We start from the raw sequence: 8,864 nt of genomic DNA, 5'->3' as shown, positions 1-8,864 counted from the left end.
CTCCTCTCCTTGAGGTCACAGAGTCCACAGACGGGCACCTCGTCGCTCCTGCAGCTCGGACCACCCACTACTGACATGTTGGGGCAGGTGACTCTCTACGGGGGACGGTCCTGTGCATTGTTGGAGGCTTACCTGCATCACAGGAAGCTCCCACCAAGGGACAGCAGCGTCCCACAAACTGGGACAGCCTAACATACCTCTAGACGTTGCCAAATGTTCCTGAGGGACGAAATCACCCCTGGCTGAGAACCAAAATATATTGACGTCTTGGAGCCACTTATCAGGCTGACTTAAGGGCCATGTTTCCCATTTTGGCCAATAAACAACCTGTCTCAAAACACCCAGGGCAGGTTCCTAAAAACAGTTTTCTAGGGGCGCCTGGTCGGCTCATTTGGTGGAGCATCCACCTCTTGATTTTTGCTCAGGTCGCGATCCTGGGGTCATGGGATCGAGCCCTGAGTGTGGCTCCACACTGAGCGTGGATCCTGCCTGAGATTCTCTCCCTCCCTCTCTCTCTTTCTCTCTCTCTCTCCCTCTCTCTCTCTCTCAAGAAGAGAAAACCCCACAGATTTCTAGTCTCTACCCCAGATCTGCTTCACGAATTCCTGGCATCTCTGCCGAATGGAATGCCCGCACGGTTGGACAGTGTGACTGCTGGTTTGGTGACTGCAGCACTGGAAGACATGACAGGGCAGAGTCTTCCTTGGCCAGGGGTCCTTGTCATTCCCTGTATGGGAGGGAGATGGCAGGAGTGGAGACACATCAAGAAAGAGCACCTTCTATCCCCCTTCTGCTGTGTGCTGCCCGTCAGCACAGGACGGGCAGCTCTTGGGAGGCAAGAGGGGGAACAGAGGTGAGCAGCATTTCCAGGCCATTCTGGAGGGACCTGGGTGCTTTCATTTTTTTCAGGAGCGCTCGCCCCAAACGTGTGGTTTCCAAGATGCTTAGAACACCCAGCATGGTCTGGGAAGGAAATTGTATCAGGATGTTTTCTGCCACGACAAACAGAAAACTTACCAAAAAAAAAAAAAAAAAGGCAATGCACAATATATAAAACGATAAAGCTTAGTAATTATTCCATGTGACCACCATGCTGGTCGCACTGCAGCTCCAGGGTTACGGGTGTGAGACCTCAACGATGCTCTGAGGACACCGGCTCTTTCTGCCACCTGCGGTGTGTGGCCTGTCCCCCCAGGACGCCCCTGCTGGAGGAGGCAGGGAGTCCAGAGTGGTCCAGGTACCGCTGTTGATGGCAATATCCAGAAAGCTAAAAGGGGGCACGGATACCGTGGCACCTCCTTCAGTCTTCGGTGACAGCCCGGCACAGAAGTCTGCCAGGGGTTCTGCCCCTCTTGGCCAGATTTCCTTACGACCGAAGTCTAAAGCCCCCTCTGGCTGAGGGAAGGGAATTGGCTGGGGCGGACTTAGACCACCGTGATTCACCCCTGGGGCTGGGGAGGAGTCTCTGTGCCCCAGAACGTGAAACCAACCCGCACTTTCACCAAATTGGGGATCTCTAAGCAGGAGAGGACAAGGACAATAGCCACGTGGCCGGGGTGTGGTATAGAGACCAGCCTCCTTGCCGAGACCCACTTCACATAGTCCCCCTGCCCCCAACCTCAGCACATTCCCATTTCCGTACGTGGACGCTCCTCGTCTGGGAGAGTAAGTGATCTTCCCAGATGATACGCAGCTAGTAACTAAGGCAGAGCTAAGATGTGAGCTCGGATCTGAGCAGCTGCAAATCCCACAGCAAAGTGTGGACCGACGGGCACGCACTGCACGTGGGAAGGTACGCATGAGTTTGCTTTTATTTTGGTGATTATGGATTTCCTAGAAGAGGTATCTCCAAAAAAAGCTAACGAGCAGATCAAACTCCCATAGATAGTATTGCTTTAGACGAGGGTTCGTTTGTAAAACTTAATTTTAAGAAAAATGCTGGATGAATAACAGAACGGCGACGCATGGATGTGAGAAAACGGGAAGCTGGCTCACAGGTACATGCCAGCGAAGCCGAACGGTCTGCCTCCAGGACAGGAGCCATCCTGACGCCAGATCCCAGAAGGACGTGGCTAGGTGAGTCGTCTTTTTGTAAGTTTATTTATTCTGAGAGATAGGGGGCCTGAATGGGGAAGGGGCAGGGGGAAAGGGAGAGAGAGAATCCCAAGCAGGCTCTGCACTCTCAGCACAGAGCCCGACGCGGGGCTCGAACTCCCGAACCATCAGATCGCGACCGGGGCTGAGATCAAGGGTCGGACGCTTAACCAACTGAGCCACCCAGGCGCCCCTAAATGAGTCATTTTCAAGTCTCCGTAAGGGGGAAAGGGGAATGTGGGAATCCACCGATGGATCTGCACCCCAGGAGACAGTCTGCCCTCAGCGGATTCACCGTTCACAGAGATGCTGGGTGTCGAGGGGACCAGGGACAAGGAAATCAGAGAGAGGCCAGACTGGTGGTCCTTTGAGAAAGTGACTTCTCTGACCTGGTGCTCAAAGGTGACCTTTTCCACGGGCCACTGCTCCCGGAGACACAGTCGTGGAGGTAATGACTGCAGTCGCTTCTCCACTCTGCCTGGCCCGGGGCCCCATTTCCAGGACGCACAGCGACCTGGGAGGCTTTCTCCACCAGCCCACGTCCTCCGTCATCAGACCTGCGATGCACTCGGGTCCCCCCTGCTCCTTCCTCTCACTTGGGAAGCAGTTGAGCGAGGGCTACGATAGCCACATACATAGTCACCATCTGAACACGTATCCTGTGCCGTCTCATGTCTAACCCCAAACAGCTTCCGCGCCCCCACTTAGATTGTCGGGTTCCCTGGTTCACGTCACGGGCTCCCGGGCCCGGGTTGGCTGTCCCCCGCGTGTGGGCGGACACGTCCCGTCTGCTGGGAGCCCTGGGCCCCCCAGCGTGGTGAGCACATCCGGGGAAGGTCCACACCCGCAGGCCCACGTTCCAGGGACTCTGTTGAAGGCCGTACGTGAGGTCGGGTGGCGTGGACCCAGGGGCGGGTGAGTTCCACGGCTCGGTGCGGATTCTGCCCCTCTCGGTCACTGACCGGCCACATTACCTGTCACCGCACATCGTGCTCCTCTGTTGTGTTTTGCCGCGTGGTACGCTGATTGGACTCCAAACAACAGCTGATTTTGGATGAAAACACTCTTGTATTTTCAGATGAAATAATATTAATTTGGACAGTGAGCATCTGATCAGAATTCCTTGTAAATATTTAGATCAAGTGCCTAGGGAAGAAAGAGACCCAGTTAATTGTAATTAATCGTGGATAATTCATTACTTACCGTACACATCTCGGCTGGAGCTCCATTGGGCTCAGAACCCTAAAGGGGCTGCAGACTCCGAGCTGAACCTGACTGGAGAAGGGTGTGCCTCGTCTGTGCTGCCTGACAATGACGGATGGAAACGCAGGGACGGCCCGCTCCCCCGGCCCCCGCGGAGCGCGAAGGAGAACCAATCACCGTCGCGGGTGGGTTGTAATTCATCGTGAGATGCAGCTCCAAGCACAGAGGTGAACAAAGGACCAGCTGCCCCGCCACAAAGTCTCCCCTCCGATCTTCCATTTCTGCTGAGTCTTGACAAGGGCCGTCTCACGCCCAGACCTCCGCCCCCCTGCCCGCACCAGGCGGCCCCCGGGGGTGGTAGGACTGAGCAGCGTCGCCCGTCACCCTTGGGGCGCAGGCATCCGATCGATCCATTAATGACGGGTCTGAAGGGCATTGTCCCCAGCGGCTGAAGGAAGGAGGCCCCGGAGTGCGGTCACCGCATCAGTGGACGGCTGAGGGGAGGTCCGCAGCCGCTCAAAGGGGCCGTGGGGGGAGGTGGGGGGACGCGGCCACGCTGCCCGGGAAGAGCCCAGGGGCCGAGGGGTCTTGCAGAGAGGTCTCAGGAGAGGGAGCGTGGTGTCACCTCAGGTGTGAAGGGGGGCCCCGGGAACCACGGCTGGAGGGCTCGCCCAGAGGACCCCCAGAAACCCACCTCTGCCCTCAGCCCCCACGTAGCCTGTTGGCCCCGCCGTCGGCACTCGGCCAGGCCCCTCCCTCCAGCCCCCTGCGCAGGGTCCTGGCAACAGCCTTCGCCGGGTCTCCCCAGCTCCGTCTCCTCTTCTAGTCCACGCACACAGCCTCCCGTGACTCTGATGCAAGCCTCCTCACCCTCTCCTCTTAAAAACCCTTCCATTCCTTCCGATCTCCTATACCAAGAAGGCCAAGCCCCCGGTTCAGGCTCACAGAGAAGGTCCCTGAACACCATGTCCCCCGCTGGGACCCCACCCTTCACCACCACGCCCTCCGCCCGGCAGCACCCGATTCTGAGTCACTCACTACCCGGGGCTCACAAGCGCACCTTGTATGGATTCGATCCTCCTTATTCGGGACTCCGCCCGTAACGTGCAGATTTTCCAGCTCACCAAAGTCTGGTAGCAGCCCTGGGGTGAATACACACGGTGTTTCCGTGGTCGTTCTGGAGGAACACAGAGAGGCGACAAACTTGAGGGTTTGGCCCGTGTTCCCGGCTGAGATGAGCAAGATAACAGTCGCCTTCCTGTCCCAGCTCCCATCCTGTAAGCCAGTGTCCTTTTGTGGCCTATCTAGTGCCACGTTTTCCACATTTTTGTGCTTTTTGTCCATAACTTCGCTGCTTTAAGTGGCCCCGTGTTAGGCTGGAGTACTGGCTGGTGTTCGGCCGTGCTGCCCCCGGATGTGGTGACACATTACTCTGCATGTTTCTATGAGGAGGTTTCTGGATGGAATTAATGTTCAAGCTGGTGGACTACAAGTGAAGCAGATTGCTCTCCCTGCTGTGGGTGGGCCTCGCCCAATCAGTAGAAGGCCTGAACAGAACAAAGACTGATCTCCCCCAAGCAGGAGGGGATTCTGCAGCAGACAGCAGGCAGACTTCAACCGCGGCACGGGGTTTCCTTGGGCCTCAGCCTGATGGCAGGTTTTGGACTTGCCAGCCTCCGTAATCTTGAGAGCCGATTCCTTAAAATAAATATTATTCCGCATGTACGTGTGTGTGTGTGTGTGTGTGCATCTCATCGGTTCTGTTTCTCTGGGAACACTGACTGCACTAACCCCGTGTTTCCCCCAGGGGCAACGGTTCAGCACGCCCCACGTCAGAATCGGTGGCCACTTCATGGAACACATCTACCATGGACAGAGCAGTCAGCAGCCCTGTCCTCCCGGCGGCTGCCTTCCTCCCACTTGCTCACCGGGTTGTGGTTTCTTAGGTCGTATGATTTTTCTAAGCACCCCTCGCCTCCCCCCACCTGGTGATGCTCTCCCCGGCCCCCTGGGCCGCCTTGGGCCCCCAGGACCTGATGCCTCGCCTCTGTCACACCCCACACAGGAGAGACACCTGAGCGTTTGGAGAGCCGCCTGTCCCCTGTGGCACGGCCTCAGGACCAGCCAGACTCCTGGAACACAGGGGGCTGTGGGCGGTGACGTGATGCACGGCCAGTCAGAGAGGCCGACGCTCCCTACCGTGGGGATCACGGGCCCTCCAGTGAGATACCGTTCTGTGCACACATACGTGTGCGGGGAAGGTCGCGCGAAGGCCCTCGGACAAAAATGCCCGCCTCCCGTCACGGTGCCGGAAACACCTGAGTTAGTTCTCTTGATGTTGAGGACTTGATGGCTGCAGTGAAAACAGATACTTTCCGGGCCGAGAACCATGCGGAATGTCTCCCGCTGGCACTTGGCTCCTCAAATTAGCAGGCCCGAGCAGATGAGTCCCAGCGAAGGCACGTCACGGCTCATACGCCAGAAGACGTTGTCAAAACTTGCGAGCATTTGGGCTAAAATGGCCGAGGACTAGAGCATTTTGAGGATGACCTGGCAGGGGGTCTCCAGCGACGGCCGCTGCTTTTCTCCTCCATGCTGCATTCGGCCGTGGAGCCGCGGAAGAGACGTTTCCGGACCAGAGTCCGTGAGTGGTGGAACCCTCTGGTGCAGTGGGAGAGTGAATGTCAAGAAAACAGGATTTGGTTCACTTGCTCCCTAAAATCACCAGCTGTTCAGAGAGGCAGTGTCGTCTGGAGCAGTGAGGAGGGCCCTCCTACAGCAGGGGATGAATGGGGGACCCGTGCCCCGGGTCCCTTCTGACCCTGAGACTGGGGACGTTTCCCAGCTCCCTAAACACAGTGCCTGCACCTGTCTGAGCCTCAACACGTTGCCGCGGCAGCCTGTGCCCCCCCACCCCTCCCGCGGCAGGAGCGAGTGTCTCTGGGGGGAGAGACACACGGCCAGGCCCGCTGGAGCGGATGGCGGGGGGGGGGGGGGGACCCCGGCGCCTTGGCGCTCACCCAGCCCCTGGCTCGGCCGTCAAAGTGCAAGCAACATGGCCCACGTGGTATTCCACCCACGTGTCCCGTCTTACCTTCCCGACTCGTTTCATCCTCTGGCCCCAAAACTTACATTGACATTGAGGACGATTTTACATGGCCGGCGACAAGCTTGGGCAGTTAAGAGTTGTAATGAAAAGGTCCTCCAAACACAGGCTCTCGTCCTGGGCCACGCCTGCACGCACGCACGTGAGCTCGCCTCTCTGCCCTCAGTTCCCCGACTATAAAACACACACGCGGACCTGGGGTTTGCTGGGACACAGACCACTTTGTACGCCGAGCTAGTAGGAACCTCCGTGCAGATGTCCCTTCATTCATGGAAATGGAACCACGTCGGCTCATTCCAAGGCCTCTGGTCCACGCACAGAACGCCCCTTCCTGCCAGATTCTCCACCCACCTGGGGTGGAAGCCTGGGGCACAGTCACCCTGCATTTTTACATGGTGACCAGCATCTGTCATATTTCTTAGACTTAATTCACACCTGGCCAACTTAACAATCATGTTGGGAGCTTTAGCGTCTTGATATCTGACACTTTTAAGAATCCAGATGTCAGATATTTTTTGCGTTTGGAGAAGCCTTGCTCGATACATTGGTTTACAGCTGGGCTGTAAGTTTAAGAAATAAAATCTCAAGAACATTCCATTGGTTTGCACGTTTTCCTCTGCCAACTCGTGGACCCCAAATGGAGGTGATGACTGTATCGCCCAAGAGTGGAGTTTGTCACAACACTTCCCACTAGTTGCCGCTGGTTTCTGAGTGATATTGGTAAAAAGAATAACCATCATAATGATCCAGGTCATTGCTTTGTGAAGCGAACAGCTATCGGGAATACTGAAACACCAGATAGGCTCTGATGACACTGAGGGAAAACCTTACTACAGCTCTGACTAACTGTAATCTGATGTGACCTACAGAGAGATCGTCTGTGGAAATCACACGTCCTGCAGACACGTGCACTTTCGGCTAAGTCCATCTGCACCAGTTACTAAGATACGACCCTGAAAACACTGCTTGTCTGTTCCAGCCTGCTTCCTGTCTTGAAAAAACGTGGGGTCAACACCATCACAGACATCGGCAAGCTTTAAAGGGCTTAACAAATGTAGAGTTCCAAGCTCCGTGACTGGCACGTCCTGGCACAGCCAGAGGATTAATTCCCCGTCCTCTACGCCAAACACGGAGAAGCCTTTACAAAAGCAAAGTTTGAGCATGCTTATTGAGCACGGCTCCAAAGAAATGTCCCCTCCAAAAGTAGGTGGTGATACTGATCTTACGGTGGCCTCGCCATCTGTGTCCAGAGCCATCAGGGAAAAGTGAAGGGGAACCAGGCGCCTTGTGCTGGATGGAGCTCCCGTGGGGTCATCTGGGTGGAGGATGGAGTATTCGGAGGGGCCAGTGCGTCTTGGTGGGTGAGGACCGCGGAATCGCCATGCCTCGGTTGGAGGACGAATTCTGCCACTAACTGGCTGATAGTCTCGGGCAAATCACCGAGCTGCGCCCACGCCCGAATCTTCTCGTAGGATTTGTGAAAGGATTACATCAGTGTAAGCGTGGATAGTGCTTGGAGGGAACTTGCTAAGATCTCGTTAACACTAGCTATGTGTCCGTTCAGGCGTCGGGAGGCTCCAGCCACCCGCCTGTTTATATAAAGTTCCTGGAGCACAGCCCTGTTCATTTGTTTACATGTGTCCCCGACAGTTTTCACAGCACAACACAAGAACTGACACTTTGAGATCACGTGCCCACAAACCTAGGATGTTGGATATCTGGCCCTTTACTGAAAAAGTTTGCCGCTCCCTTGAGATGGTTACTTTCATACGTCAACTTGACCGGACTGAGGGTGTCCAGATACTTGGTCAAACGTTATTCTGGATGTTTCTACAAGGGGACCTGGGATGAGATTAACATTTAAATTGATGGAATGAGTAAATCAGATTGTTTTCCCCAGTGTGGGTGGGCCTCATCCAATCAGTTGAGGAACTGCTTAGAAGAAAAAGATGAGCCCTCCCCACGACTGAGAGAGAACTCTCCAGCAGATGTCTCTAGACTTCATCTGTCACATCAGCTCTGCCTGGGCCTCCAGCCTGCTGGCCCAGTCTGCACGTGGGACCCGCCAGCCTCCGTAACTTGTGTGTGCCAATTCCGTATATACATACCTCGTTGGGTTTGTTTCTCTGGAGAACCTGTCCTCAATTTATCATGCCTTAAGTCTCCATTCACAGGGAGGGCTCAGGATGTGGGAACACAGCCCTGAGATTGTCACAAAGGATCTCTTGTCTTTCAGGACCCCCAGCCAAAGAGACCCGAGGCGACTCCCGTCCCAAAGGATGGAATCCCAGCTGGGCTGGACTCATGGATGGTGGGGGAGGGGCTTCTGTTTGTCCCCACACGTGACCTAGATACCAAGGACATGATGCCCTTCAGATCCCACCTGCTCTCTCTTTCAGTCTTTGGAGCTGGGAATTAAATAAAATTTGAGGCCTCAAATATTCTTAATTAGTTTGTCTAA

The 8,864-nt window shown here is 55.6% G+C and overlaps 1 long non-coding RNA gene across 1 annotated transcript; it reads right to left on the bottom strand.

Annotated features, from left to right (window-relative positions):
* Positions 1-2,225: 2,225 nt before the first annotated feature.
* LOC123581682 lies at positions 2,226-8,023 on the bottom strand. The gene is made up of 3 exons (XR_006703930.1): positions 5,546-8,023; positions 4,358-4,474; positions 2,226-3,240 (listed from the first exon to the last, which is right to left on the bottom strand). It is a non-coding gene; the product is annotated as an uncharacterized LOC123581682 (long non-coding RNA).
* Between the last annotated feature and the right edge of the window lie 841 nt (positions 8,024-8,864).

This window comes from Leopardus geoffroyi, chromosome A3 (genome assembly GCF_018350155.1).
Source record: "Leopardus geoffroyi isolate Oge1 chromosome A3, O.geoffroyi_Oge1_pat1.0, whole genome shotgun sequence".
NCBI lineage: Eukaryota > Metazoa > Chordata > Mammalia > Carnivora > Felidae > Leopardus > Leopardus geoffroyi.
Note: the sequence above shows the minus strand (reverse complement) of the source record. Positions and strands in the feature narration are given on the sequence as shown.